Here is a 13,636-nt window from a genome sequence, read left to right on the forward strand (position 1 = left end):
TATCAATGAAATCATATTAGAAATAAAATAAGGGATTCTTCCATTGGAGTTATTATTAGCAAGATTGTTGTGTCTAAACACACAAGAATATTAGATATTAATAAATTGTAATATAAAAAATTAAACAATAAAAGTAATATAAGATATAAAAACATATAAATGCTACAAATTAGGAGGAAGTTGGTATAGGAAGGTTCCATTAAAATTGTTGTTACTTAAGTTGTAACACCCCAAATTTTTATAATTTTATAAATGAATATTAAATCATATTAATATAAAAAATTAAAAATAAATTTTATATAGAGACTTGACAATCAAAATAATTTTAGCAAAAATAATTAAAAAAACGACATCAGTAGAGAATCGAGTAATCCAAGAAAGGAATAAATATTAAAAAAAATTTGTTAACAAGTTTAGACTATCTAAAATAGTTTTATAAGAATTATAAGAGATCTAGGAAGAGCCAAAAGTAAAAAATAAATATAATTATATACTTTGTCCAAAATGACCAAAATACTCTTAGAAACACTTAAATGGAGGCCCATTTGGACAAGCACATGGATGAGATAAAATATGAAATTTTTATGATAGATATCCTATGTATAGAGGTTGTAGAAAGTGCAAAGAGGAAACTTAAAAAAAAAAATTTGATTTTTCCTATTTTGTAGGCTTTATTTTGTGTTTTTGTTTCTATTGTCTATGATTTGGTATCTTGTTCATTTTGCATTAGATTAATTGTTTATGAAATTCTGCAAAATTATTTTTGTCATTTGTTTTGTGTTCTACGTGGTTCTTGAATTTTCTGTGATTCTTAAATTCTCCTATCATTCTAAAAATCTGCTATTTAAGTACTGTGAACACTAAAATTTTGATTTAAATTTTTTTTTTAAAATAAAAATAAAAAAATCTGAATTTTAATATTACAAAAGAAGAATGGAATCAAAATGTTTAAAAACAAAAAACAAAAAAAAAACAAAAACAAAAACAAAAATTTGTCTCAATAAAATAGGAAAATTTCAGAATTAATTTTTAAAAGGAAAATAGAATATGACAAATAATTAAATTCTTGAACCAATGTTACTTTATACATAAAAAAAGGAAAAATTCAGAATTTTGGGCCTTTTGTGAAAATCCTAACAATAAAAGAAAAAGAGGACCATGGAGCAGAGGGAGACATGAGAGGAGGCTAAAAAATTTTTGAGAGGAGGCATTCTAAAACGGGGAGAGAAAAAGAGAAAATAGAGAGAAAGAAAGGTTAGTGAAAAGGAGGAAGAACAAGAGGCAAGCAAAAATTTTCAAGAACATCAAGTAAGCTTCATCATACATTTTACACATTCTTCTTCTTCATACATATTTATATTTTGAATAAACATTTCCTATATCAAATCAATCTCAAATGATAAAAAAATATTTTAAACCACCATTTCAAATATCCATGTCTCACCACCTCTCCACCCATTCCTCCATCTATCATTATCCACAAACACAAAACTCACCATAAAAAAACTCTTTCCCTACCTTGTCTCATTCCTCTTCCTTTTGCTCTCAATAACCTTCACCACTCAAAACCATGGCCTCCATTAACCTTACCTCCACCCTTTAATAACCTTTTTTTTTGTTTTTCTTGGAGAAAAGCACACCCCTAACCCTAAAGTCCTTCCCTCTCAAATCTGAAAATTTAAAATTTGAGACCATTTTATCCTTTTTTTATTTTTTTATTATTTTTTGTCTGAATTTTTTTATTTATTTTATTTTTATCATTATTTAGTTCAACATATAATTTATTGTTTTAGTTTTATTTATTTATTCATCATCATTATTATTTGTTATTATGATAATTATTAATTTATTTAATGAATGAGTTTTTATTATTTATTTTATGTTAACTTTGTTTAAATTATTTTATTTTATTTTATTTATTTAAAATCTCTTGATACCGTTTACTTTACAATATCATATCTGAGTTGATTTTTTTTAATTATTTCCTTTTTTATGTTTCATTATTTATATCTTCTTTTTAAGGATTGTTATCTTTTATTTTATTTATTGTATATTTGTATCATATTAATGCGATTTAATTTTATATTTATGATTATTTTATTTTATATTGTGAATACTAAATTACTTATTTTTTTATAATTAATTAATAAATAATAATATAATTGTATCAATTTATAATACTAACATATAGCTTCTCTATCGTCATGTATTATAAATTGATAAAGTCTATGTGTACCTACGTTACCAAGACTTTATGCAATATTAACTTATCACATATTGTCATTAATTAATTAGTTAATCACTTTAATAATAATGCAAGATGTATTTCTCTTCTAAATACTAATTTACAAATCAATCAACTAATTTAAATCTAAATTATTTTATTAAGAAATAATTTATAATGCTAATGTGTAGCGACTCTACCTTTATGCGTTATAAATTGTCAAAATCTATGTGTACCAACGTTACCTTAGGTTTTATATAATATAAATCTATCAAATAAAATTTTTAATGTTTTTTATTAAATGAGTATCTTCTTTAATCAATTCAAATAAAATTATTTTTTTTTATTTTCTTAAGCCATGTTTCAAATTTTGATAAATTAAATTACTATAATTTATTCATTTTATAAATTTTTATAATATCGATGTGTAATTTACATTGCCTTCAATAGTCTAATAAATTATAAGAAGTTTATGTATAGCTTACGCTATCTTAAATTTCTTTCAATATTAATCATAATCAAAATTAAAATTCAAATACTCCATTTACGAATAAAATATTTCTTAATGATTTGCAGTATAGTTGTGTGATCTTCCTTCACTTTCTGTATTGTTTTCTCGTAGGGTACATGTATAACTGCATTATCTTGTATCCTAAACATTATAATTTTTACGAAAAATGATTTTAATTCTAAAATAAAATTTTCTTTTACTAAACTTAATTATAATCAACTAATTTAATAATTTTTAGATAGAACTACGTGGCTTTGAGTTCCCCATTGCATCCGGGGATACGTAGGAGCGGGAACCGTACCCGTCAAGTCAAAATATTTTTTAAAATAACTCGAATAATATTTCAATAAATAATATTTCTTCTTCTAAAATAAAATAATTAATGTTTAGGGGTTAAATAAATATTTTTCAAAATTAGAATAATTTTGTACAATTAATTTTAGGTAACCGTTTTTTAAACGGACGTTGTAGGGTGCTAATACCTTCCCTACACGTAAATGACTCCCGAACTCATTTTTTGGTTTCAAAGATCGTATTATATTTAAGTTTTTCCAAGGTTTTTTCTTAAAAATAAACTTTGGTGGCGACTCCTCTGATATTTTGGAACAAGTTTGTCATCCGTCGTACCGTTGCGATCGCCCGGTTGCGACAAGTACATTTAAAATACAATATATATATATATATATATATATATATATATATATATATATTGAATGTTGAAATTTTTAGAGAATTAGATTAATAAGATTATGTAGAGATGTGTGTTTTCCAGAGATTTGAGGACTAGTAGAATAAGGATTCGTGAGATTTGGAATCACGAATTTAGGGAAAGTATTCTTGGAGGAGCAAGAAAGGTTGGTGCCATTTTGGAAGCACTTTGGAGCCTCTTGAGTAGAGAATTCCACACTTTGCCCATTCTCAAAATCCTCCCTACTACTACTTGAGGGTATGATTGCTCCCATACTTTGTCAGCAAGTCCAGAAAAAATCAAGACACACACCTATTACCTATGACAAGTAAGTGTGGTCTTGCTCAAAATCCAAACTTCCATCGTTTAGACCACTTTTCTAATTTCTTTTTTCAATTTTTATGTTTATAAAAATCACCAACAATTTCTCAAAAATAGGAAATAGTCATGTTAGATGAACCATGGTGCTTTGGATTTTTTTTTAAATCCATTTGATGTGTTTGGGTTAACTTTGACTATTTTGCCCTTTGGTGCATGACTAGAATCAATCTTTGGCAATTGCTTGCATTTGATCCTAAAATTCAACATACCTGGAACAAGTTGAATAAATTTAATAGATTGAAAGGTAGTCTATATAGTCATAGTGGTGATATTGTTGATGTGCATTCTAATTGTAGTGATTCCAATATCATGGCTAATAATCAACATGAAAGAACTCTTAAAGAATTGGCTACACTAGATGTCACATACCAACTTTTAGGAACCCAATATCTTGATATACATGCTCCTTTTGAGTTAAAATTTGGTCTAATCTATTTGTTGTCTAAGTTTAATGGTAGTGCAGGTGAGGATTCTCATAAACATCTAAAGGAGTTCCATATAGTTTGCTCAACAATGAGGCCTCAAGGAGTTTTCAAAGATCATATCAAGCTGAAAGTCTTTTCATTTTTCTCAGATGGTGCAGTGAAAGACTGGCTATACTATCTATATCCAGGTTCAGTCACTTGCTTGATAGACCTTAAGAGGATTTTTCTTGAAAAAATTTTCCTTGCATTCAGACGAACGACAATCAGGAAAAAGATTAGTGACATAAGGCAGTTTAGTTAAGAGAGCCTATATAAGTACTGGGAGAGATTCAAGAAGCTATATGCAACTTGTCCACACCACCAGATCAGTGACTAGTTGCTCATTAAGTATTTCTATAAAGGCCTTGCTTCAATGGAGAGGAGTATGCTTGATGTAGCAGGTGATGGAACTTTCATGGACAAGACATCATTTGTAGGTAGACCACTGATTGACAACATGGCAAGGAATTCCCAGTAGTTTAACACAAGAGCCATGGAACCAATAAAAAAAGTGCACAATGTGCATCCACCTAGCCAAATGGTAGCAGATTCTAGCAGACTTAAGAACATAATTGAGGAGCTCACTACATTTGTGAGGTAGCTAGCTGTTGCACAACAAACTGCACCATAAAGAGGGATGACTAGAGACTGCCAGATTTGTTTTTCCATAGAGCACACCTCAGATTGTTATCCTTTGCTACAGGATAGTAACCAACAAGCTTATGTCTAAGGAATTTTTAGTGAAAGACAAAAATAATACAGAGCTTCAAATTTTTAGCAACCTCAGAGACAACAATACAGGTTCCAGTATTAATTTCATAATCTTACCTTTAATGATCATCCAAATATGATATATAGTACCTCTAAGTAATAGCAGCAACAGATTAGCCAAGCAAGTAACAGCTACAAACCACCCCTAATGAGATAGCAACAACAACAGCAAAATCTTGAACCTTCGTTAGAGGATTTGGTCAAACAAATGGCCAAGAGAAATCTATAGTTCCAACAAAATGTCAATGCTTTCATCCAAGATCTACAGACACAGATTGGTCAATTAGCCACCACTGTAAATCAGTTCAAGTCTCAAGGGTTTGGACAATTTCCTTTTCAACCAAAGACTAACCCAAAAAATGTGAGTGCCATCACATTAAGGAGTAGGAAGGAGATGCCAAACAGTCAGAAAAATAAATAGGTGTTAAATGAAGTGGAGGCAAAGGCTGAGAAGTAGCAAAACAAAAAGAAATAAGCTACCCCTAGCAGTTCTAAAAATTGTGTGGAAACCACCTCTCCTTTTTCCAAACAAAGTGACCAAGCCAAAGCCACCAACAGACCTTGCAAGGAGCTTTTTAAGATATTAAGAAGAGTATAAGTGAACATTTTGCTGCTGGATGCTATAAAATAGATTCCAAAATTTGTAAAGTTCTTTAAAGAGTTATGCACCAACAATAGAAGGCTGAAAGGGGATGAGAGAATTAGCATGGAGAAAAATGTGTCAGCCCTTATACAGCCTAATTTGCCACAGAAGTGCAAAAATCTTGCACTTTTACTTTCCCTTGTACCATTGGAAATTCCACCTTCAGCAATGCATTACTTGATTTCAGTGCTTCCATAAATATGATGCCTATATCAATCTAAAGCAAACTGGTGTAGTCATTCAATTAGCAAATAGAAGTACTACATTCCTTACTAAAGTGGTAAAAGATGTGCTAGTTAGAGTGGACAAGTTGATATTCCCTACAGATTTCTATATTTTGGACATGGTAGAAGGCCCTAGGGTGCCTACATTGTGAATTGATACCTTTCTTGAAAATAACAAGGACAAAGGTTATTGTGCACTCAGGAAATATACTCATAGATTTTTGGAGATGATGTTGTGCAATTCAACATCTTTGAGACCATGAAACATCCCACAAAGCTGCATAGTACATTTCAAATAGATATTATTGATGTTCTGACTAAGGAATTTTGTAAATTTTTTTTTTATACTTCTAGCTATACATACACTGTAGTGGATTTGTATAAACTTTGTACTGAAATAGATGCATATTTAACAAGTGATGATGTTTCATGTGAAGCAGCAGCAGGTTTGGAAAGCTCTAGTGTAACACCCTATATTTATTTAAATTATTTCTTCTATATAATTATAAAAATCTCATCAATTATTTGAGTAAAATAAGTAAAAGATCAATAAGTATATAAGAATCTTTGTGCATGTAAGTTTTGAATTACTAAAATAAGGTAAGATTGTAGAACTTCAATGCATACATATTTAATTCAAGAAAACTGAAATGTTATATTAACAATTAATCACTAAATATTATACATATATTTTCTAACTATCCTTCATAGTAAATTTATCAAAGTTCTTTAAATCCAAATTAAACACTTTCATAAATACACTTTTATCAATATTATTACAATCCTCCCAAATAAACTCAACTTTTGTAGAGTAGTTCTCTTCCTATCATTCTTTGCGAGTATGATCTTAGATCGTATCCTCCTTCTTTACCTGAAAAATAGTTGTAAGGGTGAGCATCCCTTGCCTATTAAATCTTGATTTATAAAAATAAAGAAATCAATACATAAAGTATTTTGAAAAGCCACATATAATAACTTAGGAACATTTCATTTCTAATAAATTCATTCATCATTTGATTAATTCATGTCTATTTCTCCTTATTTAATACGATAATTTAATTCTTCAATTCATATCACTTTTATCATGTTGATTTTAAAAATACTTATCAATCCATATCCAAAATACATGCATTTCTACTTCTAATTTACACATGTAATATAACTTCTTTTGTTATTTAAAGATAGTTAATCCATTCACATCGATTTAACTCTAAACTTAACTTCTTAATTAAACATACAATAATAAAATAAGAAAGCACATAACTTTACACCTAGCCAAATATCATTATCCAATCCATAACTTCGTGCCACTTTAGTAATTTCATATTGGAATATTCCATCAATTCAACAGTATTCTAGGTACTCTCGGGCCTCTAAATCATTGCCAACGTACTCCTCCTAGTTGTGAAGGACTTATGCAGTATAGATAATCGATGGTAAGCTAAATCACGCACGGATACAATGTGCGCGTTCACAGCCTTTCAAGCAAAGGTATAGTTAGGAGTTCGGTCAAGAAATGAGCGTGAGGCCCATAAATGCTTTCCACTTTTACATCATGTATACATTAGTGAACTGTATTTACCACTCTCATTTTCCCATATTTCCACAATCAACTCCAGACCTTACACCTCTAGTGTATCCCTGAACTATCTATACCATATCTCAATCATGTCACATCATTTTATATTATTCTAATACATATGTTGCAATCATATTAATCGATGTATTACAACACATATTTCATAATCGCACCAATTGGTGTATTTGTAACACATGTACTATATCCTTATTTTTTCCCTCCACACATATCATCACTTTTCATGTCACAAAATTTTCCAAGAGTCATACTTATACATCTCTATTCACCATCATATTTTACATCACTTTTCTCATCTTTTGATAAATCAAAATACACTCAGTAATTCGCATATCCTAACTAATTCTGATTCACATATTAATACATTTATTCTTCCCAGTACCGACTAAACTTCATTAAATTAATACCATCATCACATTCTATTATATCAATACATAACCTCAAACAATAACACATTATCATATAATTTCATCATAATCATCATGCTCTATCACTTCAACAAATATTTATAAGACAGTAACACATTACCACCTAATATGTCGGGGGTTGAACACTTTAGACTCAACCTAAATCGTGCAGTTTCATATATATATATATATATAATTTATCAGAGATTGTATTCCCTTAGTCTCAATAGAGTCTTTTAACCTAAAGTTCAATATTATCTACCTTTTATCACTCAACTCATATACATCTCAAGTAACTTAGTTATAAAATTTCTTAATGTTGTTCTAGCTCGTGACTTTTGCTAAAAATTTGATTCTAGTAATTTCAAATAAACCCAAAACCTTTCTTTATACCAAAATCCACTTTTACCATATGGTTTCATAAAACTTTTATAGGTTATTACAAAAATAGGTTACTCTATTCTCATGGAGTCATGACCTACAGAAATAAAACTAAGGCTCGAGAATACTCCCTTTACCTAGAAATGAGTCTGAGAACTAGATTCTTTATGGGCTTTAAGGAGAAACTTCACGTCCCAACCGATAATGTTTCCCAATAACTAGAGTTCTTTCTAACATCACAGAATATATTACTATTAGAAGGAGAAAAAGCAAAGAAATAGGAATTAGATTTGAAGGTTGAGCTCCAAAAACTTACTTAGATCTAAGAAGAACAGACATTTGAGCTCAGATCCAACTAAGATTCAGAGATATTGAAGGCTTTCTCTAGGATGAGAGAGGGAGAGAATAAAGGGATAAGAGAAGAAGAAGTGTTTTGGTGAGAAATAAAAATTTTCAACGCAGAAGTCCTTAAATACCCTTTAAACCTACGCGTTCTCGCTTGAGAGAGCGGGATCTCACTTGAGTGAGCACATCCCCACTTGAGTGAGCTTTTCCTCGCTTGAGTGAGATAACCAAACGGCTGTTTTTCTGATACTTTTGCTTGGGCGAGAGGTATTCTCGCTTGAGCGAGGACAGGTCAAAGAACACCATATTTTTCTGCTACTCTTCACCTAAGCGAGCTTTATCTTGCTTGGGCGAGCAGCTCCTCGCCTGCGCAAGCTCCCTTCTCACTGAGTGAGTGGGCAATTGAGGCAACCATATCCTGCCTTACTTTAGCGAGAATGCTCCAGAATACCCAATCCTAAAATATCTGTCTTGCTTGAGCGAGACACATCTCGCCTGAGCATAAACAACCCTATGTCATAGCCTATGCTTCTCACACCTTGGATAAAGCACAAACAAACTACATCACTACAGAAAAGAACTTTTAGCCATTATTTTTGCTTTAGAAAAATTTTGTTCATATTTACTTGGCTCTAAAGTGATTGTTTTCTCTGATCACGTAGCTTTGAGGTACTTGCTTAAGAAGTCAGATTCTAAACCAAGACTAATTCGCTAGATGTTTCTTTTGCAACAATTTGACATTGAGATCAGAAATAGAAGTGGTGCAGAACATTTAGTGACAGATCATTTGAGCAGAATTTAGCAGCCACTTAAGGATCTCCCCATCTAAGACACCTTTCTAGATGAGCAGTTTTACCACATCAGAGGGCATGATCCTTGGTATGCAAAGTTAGTGAATTATTTGGCTGTTAAGGAAATTCATACACACTTTTCTAGAGTCCAAGCTACCAAGATGAAGAGTGATTCCAAATACTACATTTGGAATGATTCATACTTATGGAAGATGTGTAGTGATTATCTGTTTGATTGTTCTCAAGAAAAGTGCTGATTAAGAGAATAACATAATAACTTGAAACATAATACCACACAAGGAACCAGAGATGAAGGGGATAAAGAGAGCAACAAGAGTAATATCACTGAGCATAAGAAATCAAAAGGATTCCCAATTAGAATCTTATATTTCCATACTTTTCATTCAAATATCAAACTAAGGTGCTCTACTTTCCTCTCTCACTAAGGGACAAAATAAGATATCACTCAGTTCTCCTAGAAAAAAGTGTACTACCATAGGCTTGACTATGAACCAACTCTCCACTAAATAAATTAAATGCAAGTAAAAAATCATGTGATCTTTTTCAGGTTATAATGTGGTCAAGGGGTTATAATAATTGAGGTGAGATAAGTAAAAGGAATGGGATATACAAAGGGGTAATAAATTATAAAAAATATAAACATCCCCTAAGTTTACAAATGAAGCTCTTGAAGTAATTTTTATATTCTTGTATATAAACAATATCTTTACTCCTTTCTCCTTTCAATCATATATAACCCTTTTTCTTTTCTTTTCTTTTTTTTCTATTTTTCATTTTCTTTTTCATACTTTTCTTTCTTTCTTTTGCATATGAGAAATATAGAGGAGAATTTATCAAACAATTCAACGACTCAATTGCTCCATTCATAAACTCATGGTCATCAAAATATTTTATAAATTTAATGCAAGGAACCAAGAAGATCAATAAAGCTCAAAGTGGGTAACTAGTTGTATCTCAAACATGCTGAAGGCCAAGAATAAAAATCCTATTATGCCTCAATCACATTAAAAACATGCAATTGAAAAAAGAAGTCTTAAGTCTATTCCAAGTCAAGTTCTAGAGCACAAATCCTGATGAGATAATCACACAAAACAATGAGGAAAGGGGTACAATTAATTAAATTAAGATAAAAATCTCCTTTAAGGCTCAAAACTCACATCTATGGGTTAAAGTTTAATGTAGAGCATAAAAGTAATGAACTTAGCTTATTATTAGTTTCCAAATGAAAGTATCATGCCAATAATAATCACTCAACATGCTTTTCTATCTAGAAAGATTAAGTTCCATGAGGGAAAAAGTTTTAAATTATCATAAAAAAAATAGCGTAGACAATTTACTTAAGAACATGCAATAACAATCATATAATTAGGAACTACTCCCCAATACTTAAAGTGAACATTGTCCTCAATGTTTGAAAGCAATCAAATTAAAAGCATGCAAAGAGGGCAATTGAATAAAAGGAAAGAAGTTCCCTGATAATTCTTGGGGCGACGACTTCGGGTGAGGGAGCATGGCCATGCTGAAATCTTAAGCACGTGCATGCTTATGGTGTAAAGCTTCTCTCACAACTGCGACTGAATGCATGACCGTGTATGGGATGAGCACGGGCGTGCTTTCAGATCAGAGCTCAAAAGTGTGTGCAAGAGTAATCAACTCAGTTCTTGCAATCTTTCAATATGCTTATTCTTTATTCTAAAAATAAAATAACAATAGCAAAATTAAAATAAACAAAAGGGAGTGAAATTTAAATAAAATAAAATAAAAGATACAGGTTGCCTCCTAGGAATGCTTGTTTAACGTCACGAGCCTGACGATCCTGTTAAATCATGGTGGGAAGAAGGTGTAAGTCTTAAAGGTGACTCCCTTGATATGTAATTGTCTTACCAATAGCTTTGTCTCCCCAACACCTATTAAATCAGAAAATTTATTCATAAGATGGAGATTAGAATAAAGAGAAAAAATTTAAGCTCTAAATTAGAAGGCTTATTAATGGATGGTTTAAACTTTTGCCTTTTCTTCTTCTTATATTGCTTCCTCCTTGGCCTTCTTCTTATGGTTCCATGCTTCATATAAATTGGAGGAGAAGAAGCAACATTCACAGTGCTCACAAAAGTGACAGGACTCTTGGCTAGAAGGGTACTTGAAAGAATTGAAAACTTGAAATACAACTTCCTTATCATCTAGCCTCAGTGTGAGCTTCTCTTCTTATACGTCTATGATGGCTCTTGTAGTGGCCAAGAATGGTCTCCCTAGTATGATGGGAACATCATCATCTTCCTCCATGTCAAGTACCACAAAGTCAGTAGGAAATATAAACTCCCCAACTTTTACAAGTACATTCTCCATTATGCCTTTAGGGTATGTGATTGACTTATTTGCCAGCTGAAGTGACATGGAGGTCGACTTAGGTTTATACATTCAAAGCTTCCTAAAAACAAAATAAGGCATAAGGTTAATACTTGCTCCTAAATCACATAAAGCCTTATCGATATGAGTTTTTCCCATTGTGCAAGGAATAGTAAAACTTACTGGTTCCTTAAGCTTAGGTAGAAGCTTTTTAAGGACTATAGTTGAGCACTCCTGGGTGAGCTTCACAATTTCATGTGCTCTCAACTTTCTCTTATTGGTCAAAATCTCCTTTAAAAATTTAGCATATTTGGGCATTTTGGAAATAGCATCAATAAAAGGCATATTGATATTCACTTTTCCCAATAAGTCCAAGAACTTGTGGAACTCTTTATCATAAGTAGGGTGACCTTGCAGCCGCTGTGGGAAAGGTATCTTAGGTTCATAGGGCCTTGGTTGAGCATGAGTCTATTCCTTCTTTTCTTTTTCAGGCTCTTCGCTTGAAGCATGGTCTTACTCATAGTGATAGACGGTCGTGCTTTGATCATTATCATGGGCGTGCTTCTATTGTAGCAGGGGCGTGCTCATTAGTAAGCATGGGTGTGCATGTAGAATCATCATGGGCATGCATGTGCCTCTGTTTTACGATTCTTGTAATTTCTTTCCACTTCTAAGGGTGATAGCATTGCATTGCTCCCTTGGATTAGGTTCAAGCTGAGATGACAGTTTTCCCATCACTTTTTGACTCAGAAGGTTCGTAATTTGCTCCAATTGTGCACTCATCTTAGAAGAGTTAGCTTGTATTTCATATTTGACCTCTACGAACCTCTTATCAGTTCCCTCAATATGTTAGTCCAACTTAGATTCAAGTAATGCACATATTGCATCATTTGTTTTTGAAAGTTAGACTGGGATCTAGGGGCTTCTTTCCCTTCTGGTCTTGCTCCTTCACTTTGCATATGAGGAGGGCGATAAATACTTGAATTTTGACTTCCAAAGCCATTTCCTTAAGAGTTAGGAGGATTACTCCTCCACCCTAAACTATGATTGTCCATGAAATTTGCCTCCTCTTGCTTAGATTCTGAGCTTGCAGAAGCTCTTACAGGTAGGTCTTAAGCCTTCATCAAAGATTCTAGTTGCTTTTCAAGGGCTGCTATTTGGTTCATTAGTGGGTTGTTGCTCTCTGCTTGGTAAACTGGGGCAATCTCTTTCCTCTTGATGTCGTAAAAGTCAGCAGTATGCCACTGAAAGTTAGAAGATGTCATCTCATCTATTAGCTTGTATGCATTATTTGGATCTTTTCTCATGATGAGGACATCTCCTCAAAAGCTCTCCAAACCGCTCTCATGCCTCAAATAAGAATTCTTCTTCATATTGTTGGAAGCAACATATCTCCATCATAAGCTTAGAGGACCTTGATGGGAGAAAGTACTTTACCAAGAATTGTTCAATGAGATCCTTCCAAGTTATGATGGAATTGGCTGAGAGTGAGGCGAACCAGTCAATCACCTTTTCAGATACCGAGAATGGGAAAAGATGGAGTCGAATAGCATCATTGGAGACTCCATTGTATTTTATGGTATCTATCAATCGAAGGAACTTTGTCAGATGGAAATTGGGGTCTTCATTAGGCATGCCTCCAAACTGTTTGCCTCCACATTGGACCATGGTTATGAGTGTTGGTTTCAATTCAAAATTGTTTGCCTCCACATTAGGGGTCACGATTCTTCCAGGGGTGCCTCTAGCAGTAAGTGTCATGTAATCTTGAATTGATCTCCTTTCCTCTGTCATTCTTTGCTCTCTCACTTCTTTTCTTTGTCTATGAACTATTCTTTCAATCTC

General features: G+C 32.2%; 1 non-coding gene across 1 annotated transcript; it reads left to right on the forward strand.

Annotated features, from left to right (window-relative positions):
- Positions 1-13,094: 13,094 nt before the first annotated feature.
- On the forward strand, positions 13,095-13,201 carry LOC113874015. The gene has a single exon (XR_003506077.1). It is a non-coding gene; the product is annotated as a small nucleolar RNA R71 (small nucleolar RNA).
- Positions 13,202-13,636: the final 435 nt, after the last annotated feature.

This window comes from Abrus precatorius, unplaced genomic scaffold (genome assembly GCF_003935025.1).
Source record: "Abrus precatorius isolate BTA unplaced genomic scaffold, Abrus_2018 Scaffold7, whole genome shotgun sequence".
Taxonomy (NCBI): Eukaryota; Viridiplantae; Streptophyta; class Magnoliopsida; order Fabales; family Fabaceae; genus Abrus; species Abrus precatorius.